The 14,482-nt window shown below is 35.0% G+C and overlaps 1 protein-coding gene across 1 annotated transcript in view; it reads right to left on the bottom strand.

Moving 5' to 3' along the window:
• LOC136842538 (uncharacterized) overlaps nt 1–14,482 on the bottom strand; it is a 182,840-nt gene that overhangs the window by 21,902 nt on the left and 146,456 nt on the right. The window lies entirely within an intron of this gene.

Below are 14,482 nucleotides of genomic sequence, written 5' to 3' on the forward strand. Positions count from 1 at the left end.
ATCGGAGTTATGTAGATTATCAAAACAAATTAGAGGCAGGATAATTAGAGGGACAATTCTAGAAAGTCGTCACTGATGTTCTAGAATCAGATCGGGGATTTACGTGCCTTGCAGAGGAGAAGGGGTAAAAAAAAAAAAAAAAAAAACCGGTCCTGCGTTGCAGTCACAGTGATCACTGTAAAAGAAGCAAGTATCGCCATACAGCGGCAGATAAAAAAAAAAAAAATCAAATGATAAACAAGTGGCCGGTAGTCTAAGCCACGCAAACTTAACAAAATCACTCTGAACGTTTATTGACGACAGGCTTCCACACTTGATTTTATATGTTGTTCCTCTAACCAGATGTCCCGCTACGGCACCTGTGCCTTTGACATACATTGTTCACGGAGTACCTGTGAAAACTGTTTTTACTACGGTTGGCTGACAACTAAAATTAAAAAAAAAAAAAAAAAACCTGAAGAAAATATAAAACATAAACCATGAAATAAATTCTTAATTCTACAAAGGTTGATCAGGAGAATTATTCTTTCAAGTTATTTTGCATTCCGGGAATAATAATTTAAAAAATGCTATGAGATAACAGATGCCTCTCAATGCATTTTGGAGGGGTCAAGAATCCCTTGACTGTAAGATATGCCTACTGTCTAAACCACCCAGCTAAGATGGGAATAAATTATATTCCAGATATTCGTACATCCTTCGTCGCTTAGGATTTCGCTTCTATTCTCCGTAGGACATCCTCGTTCTCTAGTTTCCACAAGTGATACTTCAGTAATTGTTGTTTACTACAGATGTCATGACCTCTATCCGTTTAGTAGGTCATGTAATAAAGTGTTTTATTATTCCCTGTTCCGTTATGGCACCGAAATTCTCTCCCTGTTTATAGTTTCTGTCACAGGAATGAATGATTCTCGATACCTAAAGTCGGTTTTCCATTTATTCCCCGATTATCAAATCTCATTTCCACGTCTCTAGCTATTTTTATGATTTTTCCCATATCTATGACTCCAGTTGTGACACTGTCACACTTATTCTACTACATTCTAACAAAAAACACTACATATGTAATAAACATGTGCAAAAACAAGGGACTTTAGTTCATCCGCACATAATAATCCTATCCATGATTTTATAAAATTATATATATGGTTTACAGCTTAATTAAACTAACTACAGGAAAGGAAAGCAATGTATATATATATATATATATATATATATATATATATATATATATATATACATATGTATATACATTATTTACATATATATACATACATACACACACACACACACACATATATATATATATATATATATATATATATATATATATATATATATATATATATATATAGACATATTAGCTTTCCTTTCCTGTAGTTATGTTTAATTAAGCTGTAAAACCATGTAGGACATAGTCTTCTCCAGAGAGTAAGAGTACACGTTGACACACGGTAACTCAATCTAACAACAACAAACATTTGCAATTCGTAAACATTTATGTTCTACAACAAAGTAACTCACAGGCAGAATACCAAGCGATGTCATGAAGGTCGGGAGAATATCACATACAGATCTCATACTTCAGTTGAATACAGTTCGTGTAAAGGTAATTTCTCTTCACTTTGTCAGTATCTTAGAACTTTATTAATATCTCAGAGCTTCAGTCTAAATTCAGTGATTCACAGTTTACCTATTGATGGTGAAATTATCGTGGCTAAGGTTTTTAGCAAGAGGCAAAATCCTAAATCACTGAAAAACCGAACTGCACTAAAATTCCCAAAGAAACGAACTTATGGCACTTTATGGTAAACTCCATCTGTTTAAACGCGCTAGCTTATATTTCTGGTCCATTTGCTCAGGTACACCAACCATGATGCCTAACATCAACTTTTCAACAGATACCATGGTTTGTTGATGATTCCAAGGCAGAATGTTGAAATCAAGAGGATATCTTTATTGCAAAAAGCACATGTGCATATTAACTCTGGTGCGAACCTCTACCTCAGTTAAACACTATTCAGGCACCATTGCATTTGTGAAAGGCTTTTTTAGCACTGGAAACCGACAACGATATTCCAGGAACATAGTTATTCGTTAGTGTGACATTATCTTGAATATATTCAAAATTTAATGATTTGTTGGGAACAGATACTTCCTATAATTTTAAATTATTTCCATGTGCAACTTAGATATCTAAACTTTTTTTTCACAAGTTTCAAGTACTAAGGCAAGAATTAGACTAAGTTCTCTCTCTCTCTCTCTCTCTCTCTCTCTCTCTCTCTCTCTCTCTCTCTCTCTCTCTTACAGAACAAAGTTTCTCCCAGTATCACAAACTTCACAATTATTCCTATAGTTCCTAGTATTTTCATAAAACTCTCATTCAACTTGTCTCAAAATAATTTTAACCCATTCTGAGTTTTAACGTCCTACTTTGTTTGGAATTGCTATCTGACCTATTTTCCTAACCCAGTACAATTTTTTAAATCGTCCTTCATTTAAACCTCAAATGTCTGACAATTTTGAGTCCCCATGTCAAGCTATTTTCGTGGACTTTTCATTCTTAATAATCAATTATAAATCCAATTCTTTCCTTCAGTTACCTAAGAGGGTAAATTCTCTTAGAATATTAGAAAGAGAAAGAACAATCATTGAACATAATATTCAAATGTTTCATATTGTCCTAAGAATAAATATAGACCAGCAAAATGAAGTAACAGCAAAAAATAAAAAGGACACGAAAGTGCAATTAATATGAATTTACAAGCACAGGACAAGGCAGCCTTCAGAGCAAACATCCTATACAGGAGAAGTGGTGAAGTAGTCTTCATGGAGAGTAGTAGTGAATAACAGGGTGCCCTTCAAAACACATGAAGATCAAGACTTGGCCTACAGTAAATATAGATATGCGAGTCTCCACTTACCGGTTTTATTCACTATATTGGACCATGGGTTTTGTTTTAGAAATTCAACATTATCGCCAGCCTTATCATATGACAGGAACAGACTTGACAAAGACTGCAAAAAATTGGGCAGGAGGTTGTGTAGTAAAATGAATTCACTATAATGAATAATAAAAAAAATAAAACTCTACAAAAGAATCCACCAGCCTTACTGAATGTGAGTGTTGTAATGTCACTAACACTCAGTATGACTGGTGGATTATAGTTCGCCAACAAGAGAAAAAGCAGGAAGGCTGTCGAACCCATGGTAAAAAAAAAAAAAAGAGGTGGGGGTGGGGACGGTGGTCCTTGAAAGGCAATTGGTTGTGGCACAAGATGTTGGTTCACAGTATGCCAAGGAAAAGGTTGCTAACGTGGGAATTAGTAAGGAAAAAGATAAGAATAAGATTCCATTACCTCAACGTTAAAAGAAAGGGGTTTGACATAGGGGTCATGGGATAAATTGCTCCTTACTCACGTTTTGCAGTTGAGCGTGACAGTTAACCCTCTTTCAATTTGTCCTCCACAACCCAGAAGAAATTAATGCAAAAGGCATCAATTCCTGGTATTAGTACTTATGCTTAAACTTACATTTAGATATCACGAGATTATAGCTATCCAGCCCCAGATAGATACTATGTTGAAACAGATGAATATAGCTTAGAGAGTAAGCGAGCAAAAGTAGTAAGCACAAATGCTAAAGCATAAAGTCTGTCTAGTGGAGAGAGTGAAAGACAACAGTGAGTCCACCATAGCTACTTGTCACTACTAAATACAACGGAGGCAAAGCAAACTCTAGCCAATGCTATGAAGACGTCCTAGCCCAGCGCGAAATCTGGCAAGCCATGCATATTAATGATGAGACAAGTATAAAACTGCGTGAAATGCACGACTAGCCACCTAATTAAACTTTCAGTAAAAGCAATTCTAAGAACATTGGACTGGACGCTTCCTATGTCATGATGAGTAACATTAATAAAATACAACACTGAGAGAGTGCCACAGGTAAAGATACCACTAGCCAAGTGGCCAGAAAAAAAAAAAAAAAAACAGTCAAACAAGCGTGAAGTCACTTGTGAATATGTAAGTGATAAATAAACTGACAATTGTAAACAGAAATGAAAATGTATCACACAACGATTCACAATTAAGAGGGTGAATCAGTCATCCACATCCGGGAAGCTGGAAATCCTCAAGCTGATGGGTTATGCCAAGGCCAACAGAGACTAATTCAGTTAGTGCAAAGGTACAGTATAATGAATTGTGACGTCACACTTATTACAGTATGCCTGGGTAAGGGCCTTGGGTGAGGTTTCATGGCTCAGCCAGTTCAGTTCTGTTACTTGTCTTTACACATTTACATGTCGCAAACTGCCAATTAACTGCCACCTAACTTGCAAGTTAACTGCTCAGTACATGGATGCCGTAACAATTAACAAAGCCAAAAGGCTCAAATATCTAAATATGTCATACATTTCTAAAAGAGAAAAATATCGAGACCAATAATGCATGTCTATGTGGTCATACAATTAACCCTACATTCGTTATAAAAAAATGACCAAAAAAAAACGGCATGGATTCTCGATTATTTGGAATCCAAAATCAATACGATAAAAATGTTATTAATTTTATCCTGAGAGAATATTCTATCATTTTCCATTTTCACCCTCAATTTATAAACGGTGTGTGTGTGTGCAACATGAGCTGGAAAATAGCAGAATTATTAGAATATTTAATCATTTTGAGCTACTTTACATTATGAAAATGCTTCCAGGAGGCATGCAAGAGCCAGAATGTCAATTTACTTCTGGATGAGATACATTAATGTTATAAAAAATCTATTACACATGAAACCGAAGCAGAAAAGGAAAACCGTAAAACAAAAAATAATAACGCGAGTGAAACCTTAATGTTGGATGAAATTTACAGAAGATTAATTTATCACCAAATCAAACATCATCAGTCCTTACCCTGTTTTATGAAAATTCTCAAATGAAAAAACTGTAACATTAAGAGAAACAGAATTTACACATGATATGAAAGAGGTGAAAATATTAAATGTAATCGTAATAGAAGATTTAATGCTTGGATTTTCAATTGGTAGCAGACGAACCAGATACAGGGGCAAAGATTTTAATTTCAAAAGAAGGAAGGCGCACTTAGAGATGACGGGGGATATACTGCAAGGACATTTTCCTTGAATCATCCTTATATAGGAAGCAAAGCCAATTCCGCGGAACTGAAAACAAACTGTTGAGTTGCAGCTGCCAATAAAGGCGACTTTCCTGTACTATAAAAAAATTTATTTTCCAAAATACTTGTCATGGCAGGAATTTTCAATTCAATACATGATGAGATTCTCTTAGACAGAAAATGTTGTAATAAAAACAGTGCTCAACCAGGAGAAAAGGATAATTTTTTTTTTGTAGGTATTTCAGTTTACTTTGGGATGATATATGTTATTAAGATTACAAAATCCACCAAAAACCTAACTGAATCATCTAAAGAAAATTGTACGAATGCAAATTTTTGGAAAGTGAATATTTCTTTAAATATATTGTTATCAAATGTTCATCAGGTTTTGTGTCTTTTAAATGTCTTAAATGACTGTATCAAATTAACAACGCAATATCAAGACAAATATTTGTTCATGAAATTGTAGTATGATTTACTACTGCATATATACTGCTAAAGCTGGCAACATTTACTAAGCCTAATGTCATATCTTCCCAAAGGATCTCACTTCTTCAAAGAGAAAGGTCAGTGTATGACCAAATTAAAATTCATTGAAGCCACTGTTGAATTTCATGCCAGTCTCAGAGCTGCAACATCATCATCAAGTTATGAATATTGTTGAAAGCACTAGAGGTCTTTGCATTTTCATCCAGCAGCAGTTACACCACTGATCAACTTGCTGAGGTGAATAAGGCTAAATCTTACCTCTGATACCAGAAGTCAAATCAACATAACGCCACCAAAATAATGTTGTAAACACTCTTGCACAACTACATAAATTGTCAGTCTCTCACCCTACTGCCCTCTACTTTTGCTGTATACAGTAACCTGTAAACATTTTCTAAACAAACCATGCCATTCGAACCCTTATTTAAAATTACAATAAATTTCTCATCACTTGGTTAAAAAGATAAATCTGATTTAGCCAAGCCCTCTTGTCAAAGATGAATCTCTTATAATAAATGGCAAGGTATTTCCATCCAACCTTCAAGAATCAAAAGTAATTTTCATGTAGGAAAGTCAACAATTATGGAGCTGTCCCGAATTTGTTGTTCGTTAAGAATTTAAGAATGTGAAATCCTTATTCTATATCATAGATGCAGTACGTTGAATTTTTTGGAGACAATAATTTTATTCGTACACACACACACACACACACATACACACATACACATATACACACATATATATATATATATATATATATATATATATATATATATATATATATATATATATATATATATATGGCCTGAGCATATATGTCAACGTCTTGGGTCTGTTTCAAATCAAGGGAACTAGTCTTCAGATATGTATATTTCAAACTCAATTCTTTCAAAGAGTGTTACCGGATAAGTACCAAAGTATCAAAATGATAAATAAATGATAAATTGGATAAATACGGATATGAATTAAGATTAGCACGATATGCGCCATAAATGAAAAAAGGTCCTTATTGCTTGTAGGTTATATTAAGTCAAGTATAACCTCATCACGAGCCTCGCCTATTTTGTAAGAAAAATTATTATTGAATGAAATGAAAAGTCAGGTAACTTTTCACATTTGTAGAATCTGATTAGTAGATAGCGCTGTAGTGGTGCTACCTAATATTCCTTGTTTTTCTTTTTCACATGTCCATGGGGAGTGAGTGTTGGAAAACAGAACGGAGCCCCCACCCCTTCCTTCGTAGTGAGAGGTGGCTGTTCAGAGGTAAAAGTGGAGGTGTTAAAAGTCAGGAAAACATTCCATTCAGTTTTGAGAGAAGTATGCCAGATCGAGATCAGTGAAGGACCATGACTTTAGAAAGCTATTTTGGCCTCTCCCTGCATTTTTGTTGTCATCTTTGCAGTACTGTTCCTGAAAGTGCAAGACTATGTAATATTAGATGTTCTGACTCCTCTCGTCATAGTTCTACTGGGACATCGCTTCGCCCTTTAAAATATTTTGAAGACTTGAACTTCTTGTGATTTTGTAACTGGCCAGAGTGGGGAGTGATTGCTCCATCGTTCTACAAGAATTGAAGTCCCCGCTGGCGGGGACTTCAATAAAAAAAAAATAAAATAAATGCGGTACTTCCCAACCTCACTTATTTTCAGTGCGCATTTGCATCTTTTGGGGTTTACGTTAGGATCACTATTTATTTAAACTTTGGAATTTTTCTACCGAGTGTGTGTATGTGAAGTCTTTACTGTAAAAGAACTTGTATATTTCTATTTCTGGGTGGTATATAACTGATTAGTTGCACACGAGTTTATTTCTAGTTCATAGATTTGTAGCGTAATTGCTCTCCTTTCCTTTGTGTTATTACGGATTTAATATAACATAGGAAGTATTTTGAAATTTTCACTGCCCTCATTTGCCCTTCTCTTCTGTTTCATGGTGATAACATTCAGATAATGAAATCAGTTTTGATGGAAAAATAATTTTACGATTGATTCATAATCAGATGAATCAGTCAATGATGAATAACTGTGTATCCCGTTCGACTCTGGAAGTAAGCTGTTTACTTTACATGAACACTGTTCGGTGTAAGTAATATAATCAGTCAATACGTACATTTGCTACGAAACTTCAGTTATAAAGCCCAGGGTCCGTAACAAGACTGGCGACCATGACAATTTCATTTTTATGTTGATAGTATTTTATGTTTTTCATGGAGAAAGTTGAATGAGGTGATTGGTAGTATTTTCATTTCGTGAAGTAAAAAAAGATTTCCTTGGAAGTTAGTTGGAGCTATTAGCTTGGTAAGTTACTAATGATTCTTTGAAATTGGCGTTTTAACGCTCTACGGTTTTGTTCTATAATTTCTTCCTTTTTCGGTTTGCCTTTCTTGACTTGGGTATCTGAAATGACAGTTGTTGAATCTTTGTACTAGACTCTCAAAATATCCCTAAAGTTCCTTGGTCAAAGCAATTATAGGGAACTGATGTTTTACTGCAGTATTTAGTTTTCACTTGAGCGTCAGGAGCAATTGTTAGGCAGGCACTAACAGCTTCAAAAAAAAAGGATGGTGCATGATTGAGAGATCTGTTTGAGAAGTTGGACAGGGGTTAATTGCGAACTGAAGGTTAAGAGGTAGGGGATAAAACATAAGGAATCATTAAGTTGAAGGTTATGCATGATTAATAATAGGCTATTAAGGTAGCACTGCTGTCAAGCTAGTTCATAGTTTCGAGAATGGGACGTAGAATTTTTTTTTTTATTTCAAAGACCGCGAAGCAATTAAAAGGTAAATCTTAAATTTAAAAACCCATAGGTGTTTATCGGTTGATATTTAAGGAACTCCGTAAGCATCCTCAGCAAACACATGGAATTTGCTCGTAAGAAAGTAACTGCTCTGGCAGTGGTTGTCGCGAAGTGTAAACCAGTTTGACACCCTTAGGTTAGGTGACAAGGCTGAGCAGTCTTTCCAATGTCAGAAGACTGGGTGTATATAGTGGTACTGTCCTTATCTAAGTTCAACCCGTGTCTCCTGTAGAGAGTACAAGGAGTATTGTAGGTGAGGTTGAGTGTTTTGTCCTTTTTAGCAGATTATGAAATCTTATGAGGTTTGGTCTAGGACCTGACTGTCTGGAAGTTATATTGCTTCGTGATAATGGTGTCCACGCAATTGCTGAACTTTGAGGTCAGTCCTCAGTCAACCAAGGTCACACATAGGCTGTTTATAGGATTGTTTCCTGATATAGTAACCTTATGTCACCTAGATTTTTAGATTTTAGTTTTGTTGAAAGGCAAGCAATTTGTTGTAGATAAACTGACAATACCCAAAGATGTCAGTGGCAAATGACTTTGGCAAGTCTGTTGATAGTGGTAAATTGTGAACCCCGACTACAATATCTCAGCACCTAATACGGAAGAAAAGATAGTGGAAAGGATTTTGTGGAAATTGACTGGTCATGTAGATTTCTTCTAAAGACCTTATCAGGTTACAACTACAAGCTTACTATTAAGGATATCTGCAGATACCCTGAAGTTGTGTATCTGATGTATTAGAGCAAAGATAGAGAGGTATCCGTGCTGTTCTTCGCTCAGTTTGATATGCCTAAATCTACCCAATCACTGCAGTACTAATTTTACTTGTAAATCTTTCAAGGAGGCCAGGCCATGCAGAATTTAGGGTTTAGCCATATGAGACAAAAGAAGATATAAGCCATTTGCTGCATGGATATAAACACCATTTTAAAGATGTGCCTAGATGTAGGTTTTTAAAAAACGTGGTTGTGCATGAAAATTTAAATCCAGTAACGCGAGATGAATCCTGAAAAAATTTCTTTGATAAAGAGGTTTAGTAGTTTGACAATGGTTTAATATATAATAATCCATGGTGTTCACCAGTTGTTCTAGTTAATAAAGGAAATGGTCAGAATAGACGTGATTATGTTAAGAGTTTTTTTTATATAAGATACAGGAATGTTTGTTAGATAATCTCAAGCCTGATGTGTTGAAGTGATGCTGTCAAGAGGTATTACCCCCTAAGGGGGTTAGTGCCATCATTGCACCTCACGCGGTGCACTGTAGCATTAATTAAGGTTCTTTGCAGCATCCCTTAGCTGCGCCCCCTTTCATTCATTTTACTGTACCTCCGTTCATGTTCTCTTTCTTCTATCTTACTTGCTACCCTCTCCTAACAATTGTTTCATAGTGCAACTACAAGGTTTTCCTCTTGTTACACCTTTCAAACTTACTTTATTCTCAAGTTTCCTTTCAGCGCTGAATGACCTCATAGGTCCCAGTGCTTGGCCTTTGGCCTAAATCTTATTCTAATCTTATCTCCGTATCTCAAGAGGTATTACAGATCGAGCTAGAGGAGTATTAACATTTATAAATAAAATTACTGATATAATGTTTGGTTATACCTTTTGGTTATGATTTTGGGGTGAAGTAAGTATACCTTAGTTTAACCAGACCACTGAGCTGATTAACAGCTCTCCTAGAAAGGGCTGGCTCGAAGGATTAGGCTTATTTTACGTGGCTAAGAACCAACTGGTTGCCTAGCAACGGGACCTACAGCTTATTGTGGAATCCGAACCACATTATACCAGAAATGAATTTCTGTCACCAGAAATAAATTCCTCTAATTCTTCACTGGCCGGCCGGAGACCCGAACTCGGGCCTAGCAGAGTGCTAGCCGAGAGCTCTACCGACTCGTCCAACGAGGAACCATGATTTTGGGGCGAAGTCTGTCAGTACTTTCCAAGATGAGAACTGCCACTTGGAATTGGTAACTGTGGCATATGTTATTGATTTTAATTTTTATCACTTGGAAGCAACACTTTGTGAGCAGGTATAGTTTACAAATCAAAACTGAATGTGAACCTGCTCAGGCAACAGTCAAATACCTGGGACATTAAACTGGCCATGGAAAAGTTGTCCTCAATAGGTTTAGGAGCAATAATCAACGTTCAACTCGATAAAGTAGATATTCAAAGGAATGGAACCTCGTGATGAACAATGTCCGAGTGGAGAATTTTCCCCAGATATTTCTAGAAAATTTTCTTCCTCAATTCTTTATTTCTGGTAATTACTGGTATGGTGAAGGGATTTCTGATTCAAGGTCATTGATATTAAAATTAAATTTAATAATTTTAGGTGCCTGATAGTTCAAAAATTGAAATTCTTTAGTTATTTTTCTCTTAAAAACAGTATTTTATATAATTTTATTTTTTTTTTTTTTGGGGGCATCACTAACTTCGCAGTGTTTTAAGCGAATTTATCACTGAATGAATATAAAAGTCGAGTAACACTGACCTTTGCAAAATCTTCATTGGCAAATGGCGTTGTAATATCTTTTTAAAGAGTCCCTGGGGTGAGCAGTGGGAAGCCAGTACTAAGCCTCCCCACCACCACCCTTCCGTACTGAGGTAGCTGTTCAGAGGTAGAAAGAAAGCTGAAATTAGCTACAATTCCCAGCTTGGTTCGCTAGATCTGAATCTGAGACACCACGACCCTATGAAGCTATTTTGGTCTCAATTCCATTTTTAGAGCTACATACTACTTTCCCGTTATTGCAAGACAGTGTGATACTGGGATATATTCTGACTTTCCTCGTTTAGTTCTGCTGGGACATCTCCTCGTCTTTCAAGATTTATTTATTTATTTTGATGAGTGGCCAGTCTCTGGGTTATTAGATTTCAGCTCTATGGTGACTATATTGGAGTTACATTTAAAGATTCATCACACTGACAGTAGTGTGAACTGAAATGTTTCGAGGTGATTGCTTCATCGTTTTGCAAGAATTTTTGTGGCCCCGTTGTTTTTGGAGCTTGTGTAATAGTACTTCCCAACGTTGCTTATTTTCTGCTTGTAATTTCTCATTTTGAATTTTAGGCTAGAGAATCTGATTATGCTAATCTTTTTAATTCTATATAGCGTGAAATCCTATTGTAAAAAAAATTGGTAACAATTTTTCTACTAACTGGTAGTTGGTTGTTTTAAGTTTTTAGTTTAAAATTTTGTAGTGTTATTCTTTTACCTTGCTTAATGTTAGTATGTGCTTTTATTTACTTGATAAAATTTTGCATATTTTCATGATCCCCTTTTGTATGAACTGTTTTTTATGGTGATTGCCCCCAGTGAAGTCTTTTTTTATGAATAAATATTAAATGATTCATAAGTTTGCTGATTAACTGTGCAGTCGTGTTCGTATCTACAATAAAGGTATTTTAAGATATCGTTGATGAACAAGGTTCAGTGAAGTAATCTTTATATTCATAATTGCTACGAAACCTAAGCTGTAACCCAGTTTTAACAATGCATAGGTGGTTATGCACCCAGGGTCTGTAACAAAATTTAATGATATTTAGCTTTACTGTAGGATTTTTTTAAATGAGAGTATTTTTCTCTTCCTTTGTTAGTCTCAAAAATTTCCATCCACAAACACAAACTAAAGTGGCTACTGTTTCTTTAGCACTGATATTGTCTGTTAGTAGTGATCTATTTCTGATGGTAATTTTCAAGTTTTTTTTCCGCCAGAGCTGAAGTTAGCTTCTTGTTATTCGAAGAGAGTGAAAAATTTAATCTATTCATTGTACATTAAAATCATATGGTGTGAGTATCATTATAAATTTTGGTGCAGACTTGGTTATTACTGCGAGCTTGAAAGAAACATCAGCTTGACTGCTGCAGGCACTATTTTGTGACATGCTTACTTTCGTTCCAGGCATGTCACTGAAGATTCCACCTTTTGATTAATATTCGTATGAAATATTCTCACTTCACTTCTGGAAGATTACAACACTGTGCCCCCTGCAACTGCTCTCCTTCCAGCCCTGGGAACAGATCCTATTTGATTAATGACTCGAGGCCTATAGGGAGTGCTGGAAAAATAAGGAACCCAAAAATTCACCACTGTGTGCACTTGAAATTGTTTTGCAAAAAACCCACTGAAAAGTTACTCTAGTGGAAGCATAGTAGAGTTTCAGTGGAGACCTCGAAGAAGTACTGGTGATTCCCAGAAACGCCAGGACGAGACCCAGACACAGACAAGTTCTATAAAGAGAAGTAGTTTTATGGGAAATGTATAAAAGTGCACATTTTTTTCACAAATGTCAAGAACCCTTAGTGAAATTATTTTTAGCAAGCCTAAATGTAAAAACGGTCTGATGTGCTATGCAGTAAAATGTCTTTTTTGTTACTCCCGATTGTTACCCAAAAAATAAATGGGGTTAACAATAAATGGGAGAAGATAGTTAATTAGCCTCAATACTTATAATTGATAGATTGTGAAAATATTCCGTCTTTGAGAGTAACGACACAGTCTATTGTTAACGGGAAGAATACAGATCAAAATGTAAGGGTTTGTTGTAAAAGTCAGTTTAAAAATTAAAAATTAAAACTAAATGGGAGGATCGTTAATTAGACTCAATGCTATTATTGATAGATTTTGGAAATGATATTCAAAGTCTTTGAGAGGCAATGAGACACTACTGTTAACGGGGAAGAATCGGGATAAAATTTTAGGGGTTTCTTCTAAAAGTCTAAAAATTAATAAATTAAAAATAAATGGGAGAAGATAGTTAATTAGCCTCAATACTTATATTTGATGGATTTAGGAAATGATATTCAAAGTCTTTGAGAGGTAATAAAACGGCCTACTGTTTGTGCAAGTCAGTTTGAAAATTAAAGGTTACATTGTGGAAAAATTCAGAATAATAACTCGTAGTTGCTAAATAGATCGCTTTTTAAAAGAAAGGAAATCATTTAAAATCGAGTGTTGAAGTTAGGGTTTTCTGATATTGTCCGTAATAAGCTAAAGGAATAATGAAATTCTTATTGGTGATGTAAACTCGAGAATTTCTTGATGAAATTCTTATTGGTGATGTAAACTCGAGAATTTCTTGATGAAATTCTTATTGGTGATGTAAACTCGAGAATTTCTTGATGAAATTTTATTGTGATGAAATATTTCTTGATGAAATTCTTGTAAAACTCGAGAATTTCTTATATTCAGTTAAAAATTAAACTATTTTTTAATTCTTGTGATGTAAAAGAATTTCTTATATCAGTTAAAAATTACACCTATTTTAATCTATGGAAGAATAATTTTCTCGTGTATGCTTGACATCTTTCTCTTTTTGTATAAGCTAAGGTAAGGTCCATTAATATATTCTTAATAATAGTGTAATTTCAAAACAACTTTAGTGTTTCATATGGCTTTTTAAGTTTTAATTTTCGATGTTTCTGGTCATATTAAAAATGGAAGAAAAGTACTTGTTAAAAAAATAGGGGTTAGGGATTACCCTCAAGGTAAATTTCATAACGACTGTCATCACACTGACACATTTTCTCTAACCTCGGAACTCCATAACTTGTGAACAGTGTCAAGCTATTTTGACTATACATGGACTGTGTTTTCTGTTTAATACGATTACGTAATAGATTTGTGCTTTGGCAACTCTAGGGTGGATAGACAGATGTGTGGAAGTTAGGGACATATCCCAAAGACTGGGGCCATAAGGTCATTCATTGCTAAATGTAACTAGATGGTGATATGACGTACAAACTTGAACACTTAATCTTAATTTCACTCTGTTGTAGTTATATGTAGTCCTTTCAGCAGTCAGTCATTAACTTCTGGTTATGTTTAGTAAAGAAAAAGGAAAAAAGTATGCAGTATATTTTAAGTATATAAGAAGCTGGGAAAAATTGCAAGTATAGTGCATTATGGAAATATCTAAAAATCTTAATAAAAAAAATAAAAAAATTGAGCAAAGGAATTTTGAAATTTCTCCCAAAATTTCATGAGTTTCAATTAAGGTGGAATCTGTCGCCAGTCACTGATAGCTCATCACAGGGAGCACACCCAC

Source organism: Macrobrachium rosenbergii, chromosome 10, assembly GCF_040412425.1.
Source record: "Macrobrachium rosenbergii isolate ZJJX-2024 chromosome 10, ASM4041242v1, whole genome shotgun sequence".
Classification (NCBI taxonomy): Eukaryota; Metazoa; Arthropoda; class Malacostraca; order Decapoda; family Palaemonidae; genus Macrobrachium; species Macrobrachium rosenbergii.